Consider the following 23,998-nt stretch of genomic DNA (forward strand, 5'->3'; position numbering starts at 1 on the left):
CAGATAATCTTGACCAATTCAAAACATGCATCAAGATGAGGACTTTTGGGACAAGAATGATGCCAAAACTTCACAACACGTAGATCTATGCAATATAAATGACAAGCAAGAAGCTTTATACCTCAAATAGGCTCCAAAGGATGATATCTTTCCAGATCTATAAGCTCCAGCCACTCAACTCCTTCTTTGACAACTTCCTCTTTCTTCTTCTAGCCTCTCCTTTGCCAAAATAAGCTTTCCAAGGCCAAATACACCCAAAAATGGAGGTGGAATGGCTATCTAGGGGTTCTGAGGTTAAGAGAGAGCTTATGGAGGCTAGGGTATGAACCAACATGTTCCTTATATAGTGGTTGTCCCTAATTTTAGGGTTTTAGAACTCTGAGAGTACGTTGGGCGTACTCAACCTTGCACCGGCGTCACTTACCCAATTACGCTGGGCGTAATCCCAGCTTACGCTGGGCGTACTCGGCATGTCCCAAATTGTCATATTTGGCCTTCTTTTCCACTTTTCCCATAAAAGGACCAAAATGCCCTTCCTCTTAAATCCCGGGGACTCACAATTAAGTACTCTTAGGAATGGGGCGTTACAGCTAGTTAGGAATAAAGCCTTGGAAAGTTCTTATTTGCATGTATAATAGAGAAAACATAGATCCAAGGTTTATAGGGTTGCATGTACACCATAGGAGTGTTAGAATGCTCAAAACCCAACACAACCTTGGGCCTCTTTCCCGAACCCATCACACTCTACACATAATTTGGCTTCCTCTTATTACCCATCTCCGAATCTATCTCCCTTTACCTGGCTCTCGCAATCTTATCATCCAATGTCGTGCAGCTGGATCGGCTCACAAACTGTCAGCTATCGCTTCTCAACATCTCATGATACCAAAAACACTCTCTCCCAGAACATCGCGGTGATCTCTTCCACCATCTCAGTAGTTTTGCGGAGTTCCTAAAACTCTCGCGCCAACTTCTACACCTCAATCACTAGTGCAACCTTATCCCTGAATCTAGCCACAAAATCATCTCACATCATGGAATCAATCGCCTCACATCCCAAGGATTGTCCTACATCCTCCCACCAGTCACAGACTCTGTCTTTTAGAAGATAGGATGCACGTCTGTCCTTTCCCTTTGGGGAAATTACAGGTGTGGAAAGTGTTAGCAACACCTACTAACCATCATCTGCTCGCAATCGGGTCCTTCTTCCCAAAGAACTTCGGGGCTCCACATAACCTGAACTCATGGAAGGTCAATGAACGTGCTCCCAACATGGCTACCATCTCAGAATGGAAAGAGCCCAGACGCTCCTCCAACAGCTACAGAATACCCTCCTTGATAGTACCGAAGATCACAGGAGTCTGCTTAAGCATGCAACATGTAATCTCAGACGAAATGAATTCCCGCGTATGATCATCCAACCACCCGACTCTAGAACCTGAGCCTGAACCCTCACCAGCACCAGAACTACCAACTGGTCTGCCTCGAAGAGTCACCGTACTAAAAATAGACCATATAAACCATCAGAATACGCATCAAAATTTACATCGAGGAATCTCATAATCTACAAGCTTCCTAGTTTCATCACAACTCTCCTTGACTTGAGTACAGATGATATTCTTTCGGTAGTACAGTCCCATACTACCTTCCACATCTATCCGTACTTTCCTCAAGGACTGCCTTGAATCCTCCAAGTCACTCTTTATCCATACAATTAACCCTCATCAAGATAAGGCCCCCAACACTAAATATCTTCTTAGGTTTTCCTAGGGTAATCTCCACACCACTCTCCGCCATCAGCTGTAGAAGGAACTCCCGCTAACTCCCTCTAACTAGCTCACAAATATAATTACATATCACCAAAACCAAATAATTCTTCGAATGAGAGGTCTCACACTACAACAATTGGACTCAAACAAGAGCTACGCAATAGTGTTAAAACCTAAACTTCTAAAATTATCTATTTTCAGTAATATGTAACTTAACATATTTTCTTACTATATAGTTTGCGTTAGTGAAAACTTCTAAAAAGCACAAAGCAAGCAACATTCAAGCATTGAGTAATCAGAATCAAGCATAACCTAAACAGGCCATCCAATCATTGACTGATCAGTACTAGCATGCAAGTCTACAAGCTCATACAATAAGCATCCAAAGGCATCTCTCCTAGCATTCTATCATGCAAATACTAAGCAGATCTGTCACACCCCAAAACCACGAACGGCGGAAACGTTCAGGGGTGGAGGACGTCATGTACAGTATCACAACAGTGTAATATAATAAACAAGCAACAACATCATCCATTGCATTAAAAGGTAAAGTTTTAATACATGTGTGTTCTTTCATAATGTACAACAATAAAAATGAATAATCAAAATATGGCGAGTCTTGACTGTGCTCCGTCTTCTCAAGGCCTGGACATCGTACCTGTCTAACTGATGACCTAAGAATACAAGTTATTTTGAAAGCGAGTATCAGCTATAAAGCTGGTGAATTCATAAGTATTTATGTGATATTGTCCTGTTTTGGAATGTTGTTAAGAATGTCGTATAAATCCTTAAATAGAACAGTTGATATAAGTATGAAATGTGGTCTTCTACCAAGACCTGAATGTTTTGTTATGACAAAGTAAAATGATAGTTTTTCCTTTCTATCGACTAGTACTAAGAGTACTTAGTCTAACTCATCGTTTATGTGAATATCTCACAAAATAAAGTAAAATAGGAAAATGATTTGATAGTCTTCTACCAAGACCTAAACGTTTTGTAAGTAAAATGATAGTTTTTCCTTTCTATCGACTAGTACTAAGAGTACTTAGTCTAACTCATCGTTTATGTGAATATCTCACAAAATAAAGTAAAATAGGAAAATGATTTGATAGTCTTCTACCAAGACCTAAACGTTTTGTAAGTAAAATGATATTTTTTCCTTTCTATCGACTAGTACTAAGAGTACTTAGTCTAACTCATCGTTTATGTGAATATCTCACAAAATAAAGTAAAATAGGAAAAGGATATGATAGTCTTCTACCAAGACCCTAATGTTCTGTTATAACTAAGTAGTCTTCTACCAAGACCCGAATGTTCTGTTATGACTAAGTAGTCTTCTACCAAGACCCGAATGTTCTGTTATGACTAAGTAGTCTTCTACCAAGACCCGAATGTTTTGTTATGACTAAGTAGTCTTTTACCAAGACCCGAATGTTTTGTAATGACTAGGTAGTCTTCTCCCAAGACCCGCATGTTTTGTAATGACTAGGTAGTCTTCTACCAAGACCTGAATGTTTTGTAAGTAATATGATAGCTTTTCCTTTCTATTGACTAGTACTAGAGTACTTAGTCTAACTCCTCGTTTATGTTAAAGTATCACAAAATAAAGTAAACAGGAAAAATATAATCATGTAAGTGTTATTGTCTTGGGTTACCAGGACAAACACGACATCGCCGAAGTGAAAGATAGACCCTATGGACATCCGAAGAGTGTCCCCTCATCCTCAGTAGCGGCAGTAGGGTGGAGGGAGGGTTAGTCCCAACATCGATCTCCTAATATCGATTGTTAACCTAATGATCCTCCGAAGATTCACATCTCATTCACTGTTGCAACAGTTGGACAGAGGGATGGTTAGTCCCGTCACTGACTACTAAGTAAGTAACAACCTTAAACATCCGTAGACATTCATCGACCACTGGTGCTAATCAGTAGGGTTCGGAATGGTAAGTCCCGCCGAATCATCCCATTGAACTGGGACAGGAAAGATAATTTACACAGTAAATACTAATACATCATCCTTGTAGTTCTAAGTACAAGTATCCAGGTAAGTAAATACATGATAATGCACCTAAGTAACAGTCTTCCTGTATGGTATTCATGTAAGTGTGTTCATGTAACAGGTAAGTATATGTAAAGATATTCATGTATCATGTAATCCTAAGTAAGTGTACTCATGTATCATGTAAGGTATTGGTATAGACTCATGAATGAACTGACTCTTGTGTGATTCCTTGTAATAGTAATAATGTTTGATATCTTCTAACTATCCCTATGATAGTTAACTGGAAGGTAATTGGTTGTTCAAGTAGATTTATGCACCCTTGCTACCCAAGAGTATTGGAAACTAAATGAAGGGTGAAAACTATAATCTCTAACATATAAATGAACATATGCGCATAAGTATACAGGGGGATGATGTGACAACCCGAATTTTCCAGTCTGAACAAACCATATCAAAACAATAGAGCTTAGAACAGTTTCAGTGAAATTCCAGACTTCGGGTATAAGTTTTGCAGTTTTTCAGGATTTACACTTAAGGAGATATCAGGAGAGTGGTTGCACTAAGGCTTTGTGCAGCACTGTTATTCCAACACTCTATTATATGAGAAAGCATTTCAGGAATAAAAATATTTTCTGCCAAAAATATATCAGGACTATAAATAGAATTTTGAACCAAATTCATTCATTATTCGCATTTCCAACTAGAGAAAAGCCATTTTCTCTCTCACAGATCTTCGGGTTTTTATCCCAAATCGTGAGTACCCCTCTCTAGTAGTATTATATAGCTTTAAATGTGTTCATAACATGATTTAGAAGGCTAAATCACTAGATTTAGGAGTTTACTCCCCAAGGTGTTCTTGGGCGGTAAACTCCCGAAACGAAGCCTAGACCGACCCTTGTGTTATGCTACTGCATTAGACTCATTTATAAGTGTGTTAGGGACATGAAATCAAGCAAAAACCACCCAAGTTTGGGAGTTCACGGTCCAAGAGTTTCTTAGGCCGTAAACTCCAAATTCAAGCTCCAAATGGTGCTTTTAGGGCACCTAAAGCATTGGGCATTTACTAGGAATTGTTCCCACTTAAATCAAGGACCAAAGCACATCAAAATCACCTACCAATGTGAGTTTACAACCAATACATGGTTCTTGGGCCGTAAACATGAAAGAAGGGCACCAAAGTGTGCCTAATGCCTTCATATGCTTGGAATAAAAGTCTAGAAGCTATACCACATGAGCAAGAGACTTGAAAGCATCAAAAACACCCATACTTAAGAGTTTACGGCCGCAAACTCTAAGGAAAATGGCCTTAGGGCCGTAAACTCCTAAATGGAGTGTTTCTACACCTTAAACCCTTCCAAGAATTTAACCACCAAGTTGGAATAATTCTAGGAATCATTTGGAACTTCAAAACACACCAAACACCCAAGGTTGGGAGTTTACGGCCGTAAACTCAAGAGTTTACAACCGTAAACTCCATGTGTGTTGGTATATGAGGAGTAAACTCATATATGGGGTCCTTTGGAACCCTAAACCCAAGTACCTTGTCCCACAATAGCTTAGATGCAACCCTAAGGGCTTAAAACACTTATATAAAGTGTTTATTTTGTCTAGGATGTCTTAACATTATTAATTAGTGATTTGAGACTAATTGAGTGCATATATGTGTGAATATATGTTTATTAGGATCATAGTGTGTGTACAAGTCCTCACTTGACACCTAGCAATCCTACGCCGTCCAGTTCATCCGAACTACCAACAACAGGTGAGTTCATACCCCTTAATCAATGTTTTAGATGATTTTAAACGTTTTAGTGGGGGGGGGGGAATACAAGGTGAAAACAGTATGTTATTAAATCAATCTTATGTATTTTGTAACTGTGTTTTCACTCAGTATATTTCACATATTTCAAAAGGTGACACATGAAGTGGTTTTCTATCTTAAAATACCTTGATAACAAAAGTATTAGTTTTGAAATGTTTATTAAAATGACATCAAGTCATTCCTAATTATTGTTCAAAACTCCTAGATATCTTGCAAAACCATTATTTCACCTTCTTGAATCAAACTATAATCTCTAACATATAAATGAACATATGCGCATAAGTATAGTTTGATTCAAGAAGGTGAAATAATGGTTTTGCAAGATATCTAGGAGTTTTGAACAATAATTAGGAATGACTTGATGTCATTTTAATAAACATTTCAAAACTAATACTTTTGTTATCAAGGTATTTTAAGATAGAAAATCACTTCATGTGTCACCTTTTGAAATATGTGAAATCTACTAAGTGAAAACACAGTTACAAAATACATAAGATTGATTTAATAACATACTGTTTTCCACTTGTATTCCCCCCACTAAAACGTTTAAAATCATTTAAAACATTGATTAAGGGGTATGAACTCACCTGTTGTTGGTAGTTTGGATGAACTGGACGGCGTAGGATTGCTAGGTGTCAAGTGAGGACTTGTACACACACTACGATCCTAATGAACATATAATCACACATATATGCACTCAATTAGTCTCAAATCACTAATTAATAATGTTAAGACATCCTAGATAAAATAAACACTTTATATAAGTGTTTTAAGCCCTTAGGGTTGCATTTAAGCTATTGTGGGACAAGGTACTTGGGTTTAGGGTTCCAAAGGACCCCATATATGAGTTTACTCCTCATATACCAACACACATGGAGTTTACGGTTGTAAACTCTTGAGTTTACGGCCGTAAACTCCCAACCATGGGTGTTTGGTGTGTTTTGAAGTTCCAAATGATTCCTAGAATTATTCCAACTTGGTGGTTAAATTCTTGGAAGGGTTTAAGGTCTAGAAACACTCCATTTAGGAGTTTACGGCCCTAAGGCCATTTCCCTTAGAGTTTGCGGCCGTAAACTCTTAAGAATGGGTGTTTTTGATGCTTTCAAGTCTCTTGTTCATGTGGTATAGCTTCTAGACTTTTATTCCAAGCATATGAAGGCATTAGGCACACTTTGGTGCCCTTCTTTCATGTTTACGGCCCAAGAACCATGTCTTGGCCGTAAAATCACTTTGGTAGGTGATTTTGATGTGCTTTGGTCCTTGATTTAAGTGGGAACAATTCCTAGTAAATGTCCAATGCTTTAGGTGCCCTAAAAGCACCATTTGGAGCTTGAATTTGGAGTTTACGGCCTAAGAAACTCTTGGGCCGTGAACCCCCAAACTTAGGTGGTTTTTGCTTGATTTCATGTCCCTAACACACTTATAAATGAGTCTAAGGCAGTAGCATAACACTAGGGTCGGTCTAGGCTTCGTTTCGGGAGTTTACCGCCCAAGAACACCTTGGGGAGTAAACTCCTAAATCTAGTGATTTAGCCTTCTAAATCATGTTATGAACACATTTAAAGCTATATAATAATACTAGAGAGGGGTACTCATGATTTGGGATAAAAACCCGAAGATCTGTGAGAGAGAAAATGGCTTTTCTCTAGTTGGAAATGCGAATAATGAATGAATTTGGTTCAGAATTCTATTTATAGTCCTGAGATATTTTTGGCAGAAAATATTTTTATTCCTGAAATGATTTCTCATATAACAGAGTGTTGGAATAACAGTGTTGCACAAAACCCTAGTGCAACCACTCTCCTGATATCTCCTTAAGTGTAAATCCTGAAAAACTGCCAAACGTATACCCGAAGTCTGGAATTTCACTGAAACTGTTCTAAGCTCTATTGTCTTGATATGGTTTGTTCAGACTGGAAATTTCGGGTTGTCACATCATCCCCCCGTTAGAAGGAATTTCGTCCCGAAATTAGAATTTAGATAAGGAAGTAGGTATAAATGATCGAGTTTTTAGGTGAAAACTTCCTAATCGATTTGCTCTCGCGCTCCCAAGTGAAATCGGGTTCTCAGTTGGTATTCCAACGAACCTTAACTAATGGGTGACGGCGTTGCTTCGTCCGCTTGGCCACTCGGTCGAGGGTCATTACGGTCCTAATAGGAAGGCAAGGATCTTGTAAATCTCGATCTCGTGGAGATGGATTACAAAAGTCCTAATGGAAGGATACTGTTTCAAGTTCGAGACGCGAAGGGGAAAATGTACGTTACTGAGTTCGCAGAGTAGGTCTAGTTTGTGAAATGCAGGGCCGATTCTGGTAAGAATCTCGGAGGTCCTAACTATATTGGATTTTAGCTTTCCACGCTTTACGAAGCGTATTAAGCCGTTCCTAGAGTGAGGTTTCCTAAAGAATTTGGTCTCTCACTGGGAATTCCAAATGTTCTTTCTCTCGCTTACTTCCCAGTCAAGGGCCATCCCTTGCTGGGTCAAAGTCGAAAGGGTTCCTGAAGTCTACGGGGAGTTCCGAATGGACTATGATAGTAGGTCTGTAAGACCTAGAATTTGGCAAATTTTCCGTCGGTGACTATGGTGTCGACAAATTCCCAACGGTTTTGGATAATTTGACAGAGTACTCAAGAATTCCCACAACACTAAAAGTGTGTCTCTGGAAATTTGACTCTAAATTCCAAAACTCTTGTTCAGAGAACTCTGCGGAAAGTATCTCCGAGGGTAATGTTTCTATGGGTTCTTTCTTACGACGAGGGTAGATAAGTAAGTCATTACATGGAGAAATGACGAACTGATCCCAGTAAGAAAGGCGTACTCTACTTATTCAGCTCATGAATACTATGGGCGTATTGGTCCTATCCGAGGGGTATCACTACGGACTCGAAGTGTCCGCATCGAGTTCAGAGGGTAGTCTTTAGGACATCCTTCTCTAACAATCGAACTGGTGATATTCGGATCTCAGGTCCATATCTGAAGAAATTCTTTCCTTGTGTTTGCCCAATCAATTCGTCTATGCGAGGCAGAGACAATGATTTCTAAAGGAAATCTTAATGAAGTCTCCGGTCGTCGAGGTACATAAAATGCACTCCGTCGACTTCTGGTAAGAATAAGACCGGAGCTCTCAAGGGTGAGAAGCCTAGTCTTCTAATTCTATTGTTGAGTAGTTCACTGTGTTGTCCGGGCTGTTCTTGTATCTTTCGTAGGTGTTTAGACTGTAAGGCGATCTGGTTATAAGAGTCATACTGGGTTCTAAGTTTGTTCCTATGCCGATGTAATTACTCGTACTCCTGGACAGTCTCCGTCCTGAAGTTCATATTAGAATTCATACGTGATTCAATGATCACGATTTCGTGTATACGAGTCGTATATAATTAAGACTGAAAAGGTAGTCGAATAACTGATTCTTCCTTAATCTCACATCCCATCGAGGGAAAAGAAGTTAAAGTGGAATCATCAATTCTAAACATGTAGAACATTGATTATATATCACTCTCATGTATACATTCTTCAGTGATAGATCAACCGTATGAATCCTGGAATTGAACTTGACGTACTGCACGAGTAATACTGTGGGGATTCCTTCGGAAGGGAAAAGAACTATAAGGTACTCCTTGTATGAGTACTTCGGTGTTCTGATATAACGGCTTTACTAAAAGACGATTTCTGAGGAGAGATGCACGTATGGAGCTGGTATTGCGAGGAGTTAATTTACTCGAGTCGTATGATAAAGTCGGAAACATATGGAAACTAAAGACATTAGGTTTGAACATAAGGCGTTACAGACAAAACACAACAGTGCAACCATTAATACAGTTACTGAACTTAGGATTTACTACAAGACTATTGCTGCGAACAAGGTATACTACAAAAGACAAGTATACGCAGCACGAGCATCCCTAAACGGACGAGATCCCGCAAAAGATATGACTCTGGTTGCACTAGTTTTGGGATGGTTCATAAGTCTGTTACAACGAAACGCCTAAATCACATTTACGGGGGTCCGGAGTAGACTCTCTTGCATCGGTGGTCGGTAGCATACTGCCGTGTATGCCAGCATTTGCTGCCTCTGGGCAGTTCCTTTTGTAATGACCTACTTTGCCACAACCGTAGCAAACATGTTTCCCACTGGTGTTTGGCACTTGAGCATGCTGAGCTGTTGGAGTCTTGCAGTAACGGGCTGTATGCCCCTTCCTGTTGCAGTGTGAGCACTGCATCTCCCTACAAGGTCCATGCTGGTGAAAACTGCATTTAATGCATTTTGGGAGACTTCCAGCATAAAGTTTGGCTGGTTTGGGGACCATTGGGACGCCCGAAGGGATGGTAGTAGGAGGTACCGATGTCGTAGCTGTGAAGCTTGTTACTGGTGGTTGTTTCCTGTTCGCCCTTCGAAGCGACTTGTCCTTAGAGTTAGTCCAAGACTTTCGTTTGATACTCTTGGTCGTAGGACTCGGGGTATCGTGGTAGTTTGTTGCTTGCTGGGGTATTGGATTGTTACTTGGATGGGAATAGTTGTTAACAATCCCGCTAACACTTGCGTTGTTTGCGTTCAGATGGTTCAGAATGGCTGACATGGCAGCCGAGACTGCAGCTTGAAAGGTAGCTGCATCAATCGGAAGAGTTGGTGTTTGGTTGATGGGCTGATCGTTTTTCTTGGGTGACATGATTCTGTTACACCAAAAGAAAATGAATTTGTGAGCGATAATGGTTGAACCTAGACGTAGTTCGATCGCTCATGAAAAGAATAGAAGTATGTTCTCTAAAGTTCGACCTACATCCCTATGACGCAGTCCTAGTATGGAATGGAAGTATGTTCAGGAAAGTTCGACCTACATCCCTATGATGCAGTCCTAGTATGGAATGGAAGTATGTTCACGAAGTTTTGACCTACATCCCTATGATGCAGTCCTAGTAAAGATCAGAAGTAAGTTCTTGCAATGGTCTCAAGATGTTTGTCGTTCTAGCCGAGGTATCGTTGGTTGGCGCATAACGTGATCCAACCATTGAAAGAGACTTGGAGATGTCGCCGGAGTTAAATTGCTATAGTCCAATGACTTGACTAGAGCATGTTTCAAATAGACTCTAACGAAAGTATGATAAGAGTATTCGAATAAAGAATGACTCAGAAGTTAGCCGACTGTCAATATCTTCGATATTCATGACGTACAGGTTCGGGAAAATGACCTTGTAAAAAGGTCTTACATCATAACCAGAGAAGATAGTTCCTGAAAGTAAAAAGACCTAACCAAAGTACTTACAGTACAAGATAGTTTCATAGAAAATGCCACATCAGGCATAGATAGGAACACGATTCCTTTCTAACAAGGAATAATAAAGTAAAGTATCTACTACTAGCGACGGTCATCCCTCTGGTGAACTCTCAGTTCAGCCAGTTGACGTTCCACATCAAGTAGGTGTCTTTCATATACTCTCTGGCGTACTCGAAGTTCCATGACTTCGGCTCGTGACTCAGACAGTGCTTGCAGCAGGGTTTCATGGTCTCTCTCAGACCTCTCACGAGCATGTTCAAGGAGACTGGTGCGAAGCATATGCATTCCCCCATTTGTATCGACTTCTACGATACATTGTAGAGCTGTCCTGCCCTGAATTTCGTTTCGGGCAACTCTTCGGATCAGAATTAGCATGATTCTGTCTGCTGAGCCCCCATTGCTCAGGTCATAGAAGCTTCGGTCACCATTAAATGGCATGGGCTGATCTTGTCCTTGGCTCCATATTTCCAAACATTCCACCCACTCAGGCGTCGGGCCATGAAAAGCCGAACGAGGGTTAGGAATCGGAAAAGGAGCTGCCTGAGGTAGGTTCTCAACCTCGGGTTCGGAGATGGCATCGTCTGAAAGGTCTTCAACATGGTGATCATTCAGAGGGATTGGATGATCATTATATGGTTCTTCTCCAAACCATCCAGCAATAACCGCGTTCGGAAGGAACAGGTTGTCGTGGGGATGGAATCCAACCATCTTATCTACGCGAGAATTTGGGGTAAGAAAATAATTATTAGACGAACTATCTAGATAATTATTTAGGAAGTCTTCATTGGTTCCATCGCTATTTGTAAAGTGCATACCAGTTATATGTAATCAACATAGGATAAGCCTTCGAATAAGTGACCTCAACTCCAAATTCACGAGGGATAAGGGTAAAGCAAAATTTCACCGATTCTAAGTCTATAACATCCTAGTTACATATAACTTTAGCGTATCCACTTAGAAATTATCAACTTAGGAATGAAGATTCCATTTTAGTTCTCAAGTATAAAGTACTTATAGTAACACAAAACACCCCTATGGTATTTTACACTTAGGTCCTGTTATAATGTTCTCATTGTGGTAATGTTGGTAAGTTTTTAGACTTGTTTCCATATCACAACCATTCTTGGGCATGTGCTAATCACTCCTTGGAACAGCATAGTTGATCAGGCTATGTCACTCCTAAGACTGACCATACATCCCCGAGCTTACCTGTGATATTCAACAATCGTAATACTTTTGTTCTTGTCATTGTGACACTGATTTTAGTATGAATGCATGCATGTATACTTTGTTAAATATTTTATTATTTAAAGGTATAAACTCTTAGACAGAGTGTTTTAATCCCAATGTGTTTATAGTTAGTATATCTTTTATGGGTAGATATACTTAATTCACTATAAACAATGCTCTGATACCAATCTGTCACACCCCAAAACCACGAACGGCAGAAACGTTCAGGGGTGGAGGACGTCATGTACAGTATCACAACAGTGTAATATAATAAACAAGCAACAACATCATCCATTGCATTAAAAGGTAAAGTTTTAATACATGTGTGTTCTTTCATAATGTACAACAATAAAAATGAATAATCAAAATATGGCGAGTCTTGACTGTGCTCCGTCTTCTCAAGGCCTGGACATCGTACCTGTCTAACTGATGACCTGAGAATACAAGTTATTTTGAAAGCGAGTATCAGCTATAAAGCTGCTGAATTCATAAGTATTTATGTGATATTGTCCTGTTTTGGAATGTTGTTAAGAATGTCGTATAAATCCTTAAATAGAACAGTCGATATAAGTATGAAATGTGGTCTTTTAACAAGACCCGAATGTTTTGTTATGACAAAGTAAAATGATAGTTTTTCCTTTCTATCGACTAGTACTAAGAGTACTTAGTCTAACTCATCGTTTATGTGAATATCTCACAAAATAAAGTAAAATAGGAAAATGATTGGATAGTCTTCTACAAAGACCTAAACGTTTTGTAAGTAAAATGATAGTTTTTCCTTTCTATCGACTAGTACTAAAAGTACTTAGTCTAACTCATCGTTTATGTGAATATCTCACAAAATAAAGTAAAATAGGAAAATGATTTGATAGTCTTCTACCAAGACCTAAACGTTTTGTAAGTAAAATGATAGTTTTTCCTTTCTATCGACTAGTACTAAGAGTACTTAGTCTAACTCATCGTTTATGTGAATATCTCACAAAATAAAGTAAAATAGGAAAAGGATATGATAGTCTTCTACCAAGACCCTAATGTTCTGTTATGACTAAGTAGTCTTCTACCAAGACCCGAATGTTCTGTTATGACTAAGTAGTCTTCTACCAAGACCCGAATGTTCTGTTATGACTAAGTAGTCTTCTACCAAGACCTGAATGTTCTGTTATGACTAAGTAGTCTTCTACCAAGACCCGAATGTTTTGTTATGACTAAGTAGTCTTCTACCAAGACCCGAATGTTTTGTAATGACTAGGTAGTCTTCTCCCAAGACCCGCATGTTTTGTAATGACTAGGTAGTCTTCTACCAAGACCTGAATGTTTTGTAAGTAATATGATAGCTTTTCCTTTCTATTGACTAGTACTAGAGTACTTAGTCTAACTCCTCGTTTATGTTAAAGTATCACAAAATAAAGTAAACAGGAAAAATATAATCATGTAAGTGTTATTGTCTTGGGTTACCAGGACAAACACGACATCGCCGAAGCGAAAGATAGACCCTATGGACATCCGAAGAGTGTCCCCTCATCCTCAGTAGCGGCAGTAGGGTGGAGGGAGGGTTAGTCCCAACATCAATCTCCTAATATCGATTGTTAACCTAATGATCCTGCGAAGATTCACATCTCATCCACTGCTGCAACAGTTGGACAGAGGGATGGTTAGTCCCGTCACTGACTACTAAGTAAGTAACAACCTTAAACATCCGTAGACATTCATCGACCACTGGTGCTAATCAGTGGGGTTCAGAATGGTAAGTCCCGCCGAATCATCCCATTGAACTGGGACAGGAAAGATAATTTACACAGTAAATACTAATAAATCATCCTCGTAGTTCTAAGTACAAGTATCCAAGTAAGTAAATACAGGATAATGCACCTAAGTAACAGTCTTCCTGTATGGTATTCATGTAAGTGTGTTCATGTAACAGGAAAGTATATGTAAACATATTCATGTATCATGTAATCCTAAGTAAGTGTACTCATGTATCATGTAAGGTATTGGTATAGACTCATGAATGAACTGACTCTTGTGTGATTCCTTGTAATAGTAATAATGTTTGATATCTTCTAACTATCCTTATGATAGTTAACTGGAAGGTAATTGGTTGTTCAAGTAGATTTATGCACCCTTGCTACCCAAGAGTATTGGAAGCTAAATGAAGGGTGAAAACTATAATCTCTAACATATAAATGAACATATGCGCATAAGTATAGTTTGATTCAAGAAGGTGAAATAATGGTTTTGCAAGATATCTAGGAGTTTTGAACAATAATTAGGAATGACTTGATGTCATTTTAATAAACATTTCAAAACTAATACTTTTGTTATCAAGGTATTTTAAGATAGAAAACCACTTCATGTGTCACCTTTTGAAATATGTGAAATCTACTGAGTGAAAACACAGTTACAAAATGCATAAGATTGATTTAATAACATACTGTTTTCCACTTGTATTCCCCCGACTAAAACGTTTAAAATCATTTAAAACATTGATTAAGGGGTATGAAATCACCTGTTGTTGGTAGTTTGGATGAACTGGACGGCGTAGGATTGCTAGGTGTCAAGTGAGGACTTGTACACACACTACGATCCTAATGAACATATAATCACACATATATGCACTCAATTAGTCTCAAATCACTAATTAATAATGTTAAGACATCCTAGACAAAATAAACACTTTATATAAGTGTTTTAAGCCCTTAGGGTTGCATCTAAGCTATTGTGGGACAAGGTACTTGGGTTTAGGGTTCCAAAGGACCCCATATATGATTTTACTCCTCATATACCAACACACATGGAGTTTACGGTTGAAAACTCTTGAGTTTATGGCCGTAAACTCCCAACCATGGGTGTTTGGTGTGTTTTGAAGTTCCAAATGATTCCTAGAATTATTCCAACTTGGTGGTTAAATTCTTGGAAGGGTTTAAGGTATAGAAACACTCCATTTAGGAGTTTACGGCCCTAAGGCCATTTTCCTTAGAGTTTGCGGCCGTAAACTCTTAAGTATGGGTGTTTTTGATGCTTTCAAGTCTCTTGCTCATGTGGTATAGCTTCTAGACTTTTATTCCAAGCATATGAAGGCATTAGGCACACTTTGGTGCCCTTCTTTCATGTTTACGGCCCAAGAACCATGTCTTGGCCGTAAACTCACTTTGGTAGGTGATTTTGATGTGCTTTGGTCCTTGATTTAAGTGGGAACAATTCCTAGTAAATGTCCAATGCTTTAGGTGCCCTAAAAGCACCATTTGGAGCTTGAATTTGGAGTTTACGGCCTAAGAAACTCTTGGACCGTGAACTCCCAAACTTGGGTGGTTTTTGCTTGATTTCATGTCCCTAACACACTTATAAATGAGTCTAAGGCAGTAGCATAACACAAGGGTCGATCTAGGCTTCGTTTCGGGAGTTTACCGCCCAAGAACACCTTGGGGAGTAAACTCCTAAATCTAGTGATTTAGCCTTCTAAATCATGTTATGAACATATTTAAAGCTATATAATACTACTAGAGAGGGGTACTCATGATTTGGGATAAAAACCCGAAGATCCGTGAGAGAGAAAATGGCTTTTCTCTAGTTGGAAATGCGAATAATGAATGAATTTGGTTCAGAATTCTATTTATAGTCGTGAGATATTTTTGGCAGAAAATATTTTTATTCCTGAAATGATTTCTCATATAACAGAGTGTTGGAATAACAGTGTTGCACAAAACCCTAGTGCAACCACTCTCCTGATATCTCCTTAAGTGTAAATCCTGAAAAACTGCCAAACTTATACCCAAAGTCTGGAATTTCACTGAAACTGTTCTAAGCTCTATTGTCTTGATATGGTTTATTCAGACTGGAAATTTTGGGTTGGCACAAGATCCTTAGCCCTAACTAGCATGTGATTCACACATTCACAGATCAAATCATATCATATAACATATATGGGTATTTTGGGAAAACTTACTTAAGCTTGGTCGATTGAATGCACCAGACCCTTTCTTGTATCAGAAAATCCTTTAATAAACATTTTCTTTTTGAAATTTTTTACAAAATCCTCATTTTGAGTTTAGACACACCTTAGAGTATGTCCGAATCCCTCAAACTAAGGCTCTGATACCAACTTGTAATGTCCCAAAAATATAGACCAAAGATTTTTAGTTAACTAAAACAATTATCCAAACATCATCATAACCATATAAAATCAAAATGTATCATTTCGATAATAAAACATCTAAGTAATCATAAGAATGTCTAACAAAATAGTGAGTGCATTAAAATCAACACGAGCTCTTCCCCTTTGCACCGGAAGTACCTGAAACATAAACTGAAAACCATAAGCACGAAGCTTACTAATTTTCCCCTAAATACCACAAACCACACAAATGAAACATATAAAGGGCCCAGCTCGATGAGTGTAATGGGTCCTGCGCTATTCGCATAACGGGTCCCGCCCACTGAGTATAACGGGCCTCAACCTAACTCGTATAATGGGCCTGACCCGCTGAGTATAACAAGCCTCTCCCTAACTCTCATAACGGGCTCCGCCCACTAACTATAACGGGCCTCGCCCTAACTTTCAGAACCCCCCCCCCCCCCATACAAACCTAGAAGTATAACGGGTGACACCATACAAAATAACCATTAGGCCCTGCCCACTAAGCACACAAGCACATAAACATGTAGAGTAACGCAGACATCTAGCACCCTAACATAATAAAACCATAGGCCGACATTGGTTCCTTCGACCCACTAAACATGGTGAGGAGAACTCACCTCAAACTGTTGAATCACTCAGATAAAACACTGCCTGCTGGTTCGACAAATCCCCGCACTATCAAACCAATAACATCCAATTATTAATTAGATCCTAATCCATAACCACCAATCTAATATATTGGGCCCATAACCAAGCAAAAAGACCATTTTACCATTTATCTAACTTGGTCTATGGCTCAGGACCAATTCAACTACTATGAAGGCCCAAATTCTAGAAGGCAACCTAAGGCCCAATTATGACCCAATCTTCCAAATTGGGACCAAACCCATCATGGGCCTAAAATCTAAGGAAGCCCAATATGCTAGCCCAAAGTCCAACATAGAAGTCTGATGATCCAATAAGGCCCAAACATTGGAAGCCCAAACATTGGCTCAATACCAAAGTCGTCAAGAATAATGCCCATCTACTGAGTACGAGGGGCGTACTCAGCTTGTACGCTTAGCGTACTCCATTTGGGGCTAGTATGATCATTGTACCAGCTGGGTACGCCGTACATACTCCTTAGTGTGCCAATTCACTCCATTAAGCACTTAGCCTGCTAATTCCTTCATCCAAACTCCCAAATCTTGTCCCTAGAGATGACTTATCACGTAAAGTTGGCAACTTTACGTGCATGCATGGCTTAATGGGGCTCAAGAGCTCAAAAAGATCTTAACAAAGGTTTTAACACATACACGGGTCAACATAAACCATAAAGCTTGCATTTTTATGCATAAAGGACCCTTAAAACGTCCAGATCTAAGGGCTAAGCTTTTGAAACAACCTTTACTCACAAGGACCAACCAAAAGGGACCAAAATAAGCCATACGCACACCCAAAAAAGATCTACACAAGGAGTTATCAAGATAAGGACTTTATACCTCAAATTATTTTAAATGAAGACGCTAACTTTGGATCTCTAAGCTCCACTCCAAGGAATGCGTATTAAGTCTCCTTCTACCACTTCAAAATGCACAAGAACACACCAAAACTCTTCACAAGAGCTCAATAGCACCAAACAAAGGCTAAGGGCGAGATTTGGGTTTTGAAGATATGGAGGCTGGTCTAAAATAGCCAAGAGATGAGTTAACATTCTTAAATACGGCACAAACCCTAAAAAATTAGGTTTGTCCCAGACCTGTATATGCCATGCGTACTCCACGTACGCCCATCGTACGTGGATGGTATCCACGATCATCGGGAGTCTAATACGCTAAGCATACTCATAGAGTACGCCCCGCGTACTTGTAAAGGACCAAATTGAAAACAATTTAACATTATGGACTAAAAGAGGAACTTACCCAAACTTGGATGTTACAGAAAACCAAAAGTTAGCTTGAGGTTGATCTCCAAAGACTTGGGAATAAAAAGATAAAAAGTAAATTGGTAATTTATCACATATATGTTGGAAAAAATTAATAAAATCCTTGTATTTTTATTAAACTTTAAACACAATTAAATACATATATATGTTGTATATATTATTATTATTCCTTAGTTGGTCATGTTCTCTTTGATGAGAGCTTCGAAACGATTTATAATATGTTCAAAACATAGTATGAGTTTGTTAGGAAGTAAAGCGGATTACAAGGAAAACAAAAAGCACAAAAGACAAAGTATTTATGTGGTTTGGTCAAGGAGACCTACGTCTATGAGAAGGAGGGGAGTATTCTTTATTTCAGAGCTCTCAACATAGGGGTTACAAGTACAATTACACATAGATTCTCCTATCACTCTAGAATTCAAGATACAAAATGACCTATCATGCATCCATATTTATACTTGAGGGATCATACCTAAAACCCTAATGGGCTAAGCCCATTGGTCTATAGGCACATGAAGGGTGTTAACCAATCACAATCTGCCATGCAGCATCTTCTGGAACATTCATGAGCATTATCATCTTCAAGGCATACATGGATTAACATGGCATAGAAAAGAAATCAATATGGCACATCATGTACCAAGATGGTCCATGATGGCACAATAGCTTCTTCATGGCGCAACAACAACCCTAGTTGGCACAACAGGGATCTAAATGGCGCAAGAGCATCAAGTATGGAACACAACATCAATCTAGGAGCAACAACATCACCATGAGCAACAGGAACATGCATGGCTTGACAAGGCCATACTTGGCTTAACAAGAAAACAAAATGGTGCAAGAGGAGAACAAGATTGCGCAAGAGCATCCTTGTTGACCCATCTTTTCATCATGTGGCGCAATAAGGACCTCTTTTTGCTCCATATCCCTTCCAAGTGTTCCAAACCTCTTTCAAGTGCTCTAAACTCCTTCTAGGTGCTCCAAATCCCCTTGTACACGATCCGTTCCTTTGGCACTTGATCAGTTCCTTTGTCTAATGATCCATTCCTCTCTTAGAAGATATACTCCTTTGTCACATGTTCCATGAACCCCAAGTGCTCCAAATGCTTCATGAACATGATCCAAATGCTCGACTCACATTTAACAATATCCACCTTGACTTAAGCATCCTCTGAACTCCACCTCGAACAAGAACTTCCTCTCCCTTCTTTCCATTCATCCATGAAGGGACCTACCTCCTGCGAACATCGACCAAGTCCAAGAAAAGCTTGAACTTCTCCGTAGGCAACGACTTTGTCAACATATCTGATGGGTTAACCTTGGTATCAATCTTTAGTATTGAAAACTTGTCTCCTTCCAGAATATCCTAAATAAAATTCAGCCTGATATCAATGTGCTTCGTCTTCTCATGATACATAGGATTCTTTGCAAGACTCAAAGCACTTTGTTGAGTATTTGAGATATTGAAACTGAATTGGCATGTTTGGTTATTTTGGGAAGCCTTTTTTAGGGTTAATTGTTTTATGATTCCCTACGATGCCTTTACAGTAGAAGTTCTTTGTCTAACTCTTCTAAGGCATTGGTTTTATATTAAAGCATTGGTTTTATATTTTTGGTAAATATTTTATGTTTCCTATAAATAATCATTAGGTTAGCTTTTGATAAAAACTTTTTCCAGATTAGGGTTTTCTCTGTACGTTCAGATCCATATCAATATACACAAAACCTTTATTAGATTACATGCATATTGTGGTGATTGATTATTGATTGTTCTTGATATTCCATATTTGTCATCTCTGAGTTATTTGTAACAAGTGGTATCAAAGCAGGTTCTTGTAGACCTCAGCGATTATTGCAAGAATCGATGTTATTTATGGCGATATATCATCATGAATATCATCTTGTTCTTCAAGTTTTGATAAGTTTTCTGAAAAGAAAAAGTCTAATACCTCGTTTTATTGCAAATTCCAATTTTAGATCCTTAGCCCTAACTAGGATGTGATTCACACATTCACAGATCAAATCATATCATATAACATATATGGGTATTTTGGGAAAACTTACTTAAGCTCGGTCGATTGAATGCACCACACCCTTTCTTGTATCAGAAAATCCTTTTATAAACATTTTCTTTTTGAAATTCTTTACAAAATCCTCAGTTTGAGTTTAGACACACCTTAGAGTGTGTCCGAATCCCTCAAACTAAGGCTCTGATACCAACTTGTAATGTCCCAAAAATATAGACCAAAGATTTTTAGTTAACTAAAACAATTATCCAAACATCATCATAACCATATAAAATCCAAATGTATCATTTCGATAATAAAACATCTAAGTAATCATAAGAATGTCTAACAAAATAGTGAGTGCATTAAAATCAACCCGAGCTCTTCCCCTTTGAACCGGAAGTACCTAAAACATAAACTAAAAACCATAAGCACGAAGCTTACTGATTTTCCCCTAAATACCACATACCACACAAATGAAACATATAAAGGGCCCAGCTCGATGAGTGTAACGGGTCCTGTGCTATTCGCATAACGGGTCCCGCCCACTGAGTATAACGGGTCTCAACCTAACTCGTATAATGGGCCTGACCCACTGAGTATAACAGGCCTCTCCCTAACTCTCATAACGGGCTCCGCTCACTGACTATAACAGGCTTCGCCCTAACTTGCAGACCCCCCCCCCCATACAAACCTGCAAGTATAACGGGTGATAGCATACAGAATAACCATTAGGCCCTGCCCACTAAGCATACCAGCACATAAACATGTAGAGTAACGCAGACATCTAGCACCCTAACATAATAAAACCTTAGGCCGACATTGGTTCCTTCGACCCACTAAACATGGTGAGGAGAACTCACCTCAAACTGCTGAATCACTCAGATAAAACACTGCCTGCTGGTTCGACAAATCCCCGCACTATCAAACCAATAACATCCAATTATTAATTAGATCCTAATCCATAACCACCAATCTAATATATTGGGCCCATAACCAAGCAAAAAGACCATTTTACCATTTATCTAACTTGGTCTATGGCTCAGGACCAATTCAACTACTATGAAGGCCCAAATTCTAGAAGGCAACCTAAGGCCCAATTATGACCCAATCTTCCAAATTGGGACCAAACCCATCATGGGCCTAAAATCTAAGGAAGCCCAATATGCTAGCCCAAAGTCCAACATAGAAGTCTGATGATCCAATAAGGCCCAAACATTGGAAGCCCAAACATTGGCTCAATACCAAAGTCGTCAAGAATAATGCCCATCTACTGAGTATGAGGGGCGTACTCAGCTTGTACGCCTAGCGTACTCCATTTGGGGCTAGTATGATCATTGTACCAGCTGGGTACGCCGTACATACTCCTTAGTGTGCCAATTCACTCCATTAAGCACTTAGCCTGCTAATTCCTTCATCCAAACTCCCAAATCTTGTCCCTAGAGATGACTTATCACGTAAAGTTGGCAACTTTACATGCATGCATGGCTTAATGGGGCTCAAGAGCTCAAAAAGATCTTAACAAAGGTTTTAACACATACACGGGTCAACATAAACCATAAAGCTTGCATTTTTATGCATAAAGGACCCTTAAAACGTCCAGATCTAAGGGCTACGCTTTTGAAACAACCTTTACTCACAAGGACCAACCAAAAGGGACGAAAATAAGCCATACACACACCCAAAAAAGATCTACACAAGGAGTTATCAAGATAAGGACTTTATACCTCAAATTACTTGAAATGAAGACGCTAACTCTGGATCTCTAAGCTCCACTCCAAGGAATGCGTATTAAGTCTCCTTCTACCACTTCAAAATGCACAAGAACACACCAAAACTCTTCACAAGAGCTCAATAGCACCAAACAAAGGCTAAGGGCGAGATTTGGGTTTTGAAGATATGGAGGCTGGTCTAAAATAGCCAAGAGATGAGTTAACATTCTTAAATAGGGCACAAACCCTAAAAACTTAGGTTTGTCCCAGACCTGTATATGCCATGCGTACTCCACGTACGCCCATCGTACGTGGATGGTATCCACGATCATCGGGAGTCTAATACGCTAAGCATACGCATAGAGTACGCCCCGCGTACTTGTAAAGGACCAAATTGAAAACAATTTAACATTATGGACTAAAAGAGGAACTTACCCAAACTTGGATGTTACAGAAAACCAAAAGTTAGCTTGAGGTTGATCTCCAAAGACTTGGGAATAAAAAGATAAAAAGTAAATTGGTAATTTACCACATATATGATGGAAAAAATTAATAAAATCCTTGTATTTTTATTAAACTTTAAACACAATTAAATACATATATATGTTGTATATATTATTATTATTCCTTAGTTGGTCATGTTCTCTTTGATGAGAGCTTCGAAACGATTTATAATATGTTCAAAACATAGTATGAGTTTGTTAGGAAGTAAAGCGGATTACAAGGAAAACAAAAAGCACACAAGACACAGTATTTATGTGGTTTGGTCAAGGAGACCTACGTCTATGAGAAGGAGGGGAGTATTCTTTATTTCAGAGCTCTCAACATAAGGGTTACAAGTACAATTACACATAGATTCTCCTATCACTCTAGAATTCAAGATACAAAATGACCTATCATGCATCCCTATTTATACTTGAGGGATCATACCTAAAACCCTAATGGGCTAAGCCCATTGGTCTATAGGCACATGAAGGGTGTTAACCAATCACAATCTGCCATGCAGCATCTTCTGGAACATTCATGAGCATTATCATCTTCAAGGCATACATGGATTAACATGGCATAGAAAAGGAATCAATATGGCACATCATGTACCAAGATGGTCCATGATGGCACAATAGCTTCTTCATGGCGCAACAACAACCCTAGTTGGCACAACAGGGATCTAAATGGCGCAAGAGCATCAAGTATGGAACACAACATCAATCTAGGAGCGACAACATCACCATGAGCAATAGGAACATGCATGGCTCGACAAGGCCATATTTGGTTTAACAAGAAAACAAAATGGTGCAAGAGGAGAACAAGATTGCGCAAGAGCATCCTTCTTGACCCATCTATTCAACATGTGGCGCAATAAGGACCCCTTTTGCTCCATATCCCTTCCAAGTGCTCCAAACCTCTTCCAAGTGCTCTAAACTCCTTCCAGGTGCTCCAAATCCCCTTGTACACGATCCGTTCCTTTGGCACTTGATCAGTTCCTTTGTCTAATGATCCATTCCTCTCTTAGAAGATATGCTCCTTTGTCACATGTTCCATGAACCCCAAGTGCTCCAAATGCTTCATGAACATGATCCAAATGCTCGAGTCACATTTAACAATATCCACCTTGACTTAAGCATCCTCTGAACTCCACCTCGAACAAGAACTTCCTCTCCCTTCTTTCCATTCATCCCTGAAGGGACCTACCTCCTGCAAACGTCGACCAAGTCCAAGAAAAGCTTGAACTTCTCCGTAGGCAACGACTTTGTCAACATATCTGATGGGTTAACCTTGGTATCAATCTTCAGTATTGAAAACTTGTCTCCTTCCAGAATATCCTAAATAAAATTCAGCCTGATATCAATGTGCTTCGTCTTCTCATGATACACAGGATTCTTTGCAAGACTCAAAGCACTTTGTTGTGTATTTGAGATATTGAAACTGAATTGGCATGTTTGGTTATTTAGGGAAGCCTTTTTTAGGGTTAATTGTTTTATGATTCCCTACGATACCTTTACAGTAGAAGTTCTTTGTCGAACTCTTCTAAGGCATTGGTTTTATATTAAAGCATTGGTTTTATATTTTTGGTAAATATTTTATGTTCCCTATAAATAATCATTAGGTTAGCTTTTGATAAAAAC

The sequence above is a fragment of the Lactuca serriola genome, chromosome 7 (genome assembly GCF_051521515.1).
Source record: "Lactuca serriola cultivar US96UC23 chromosome 7, Lser_US96UC23_V15, whole genome shotgun sequence".
NCBI classification, from domain to species: Eukaryota; Viridiplantae; Streptophyta; class Magnoliopsida; order Asterales; family Asteraceae; genus Lactuca; species Lactuca serriola.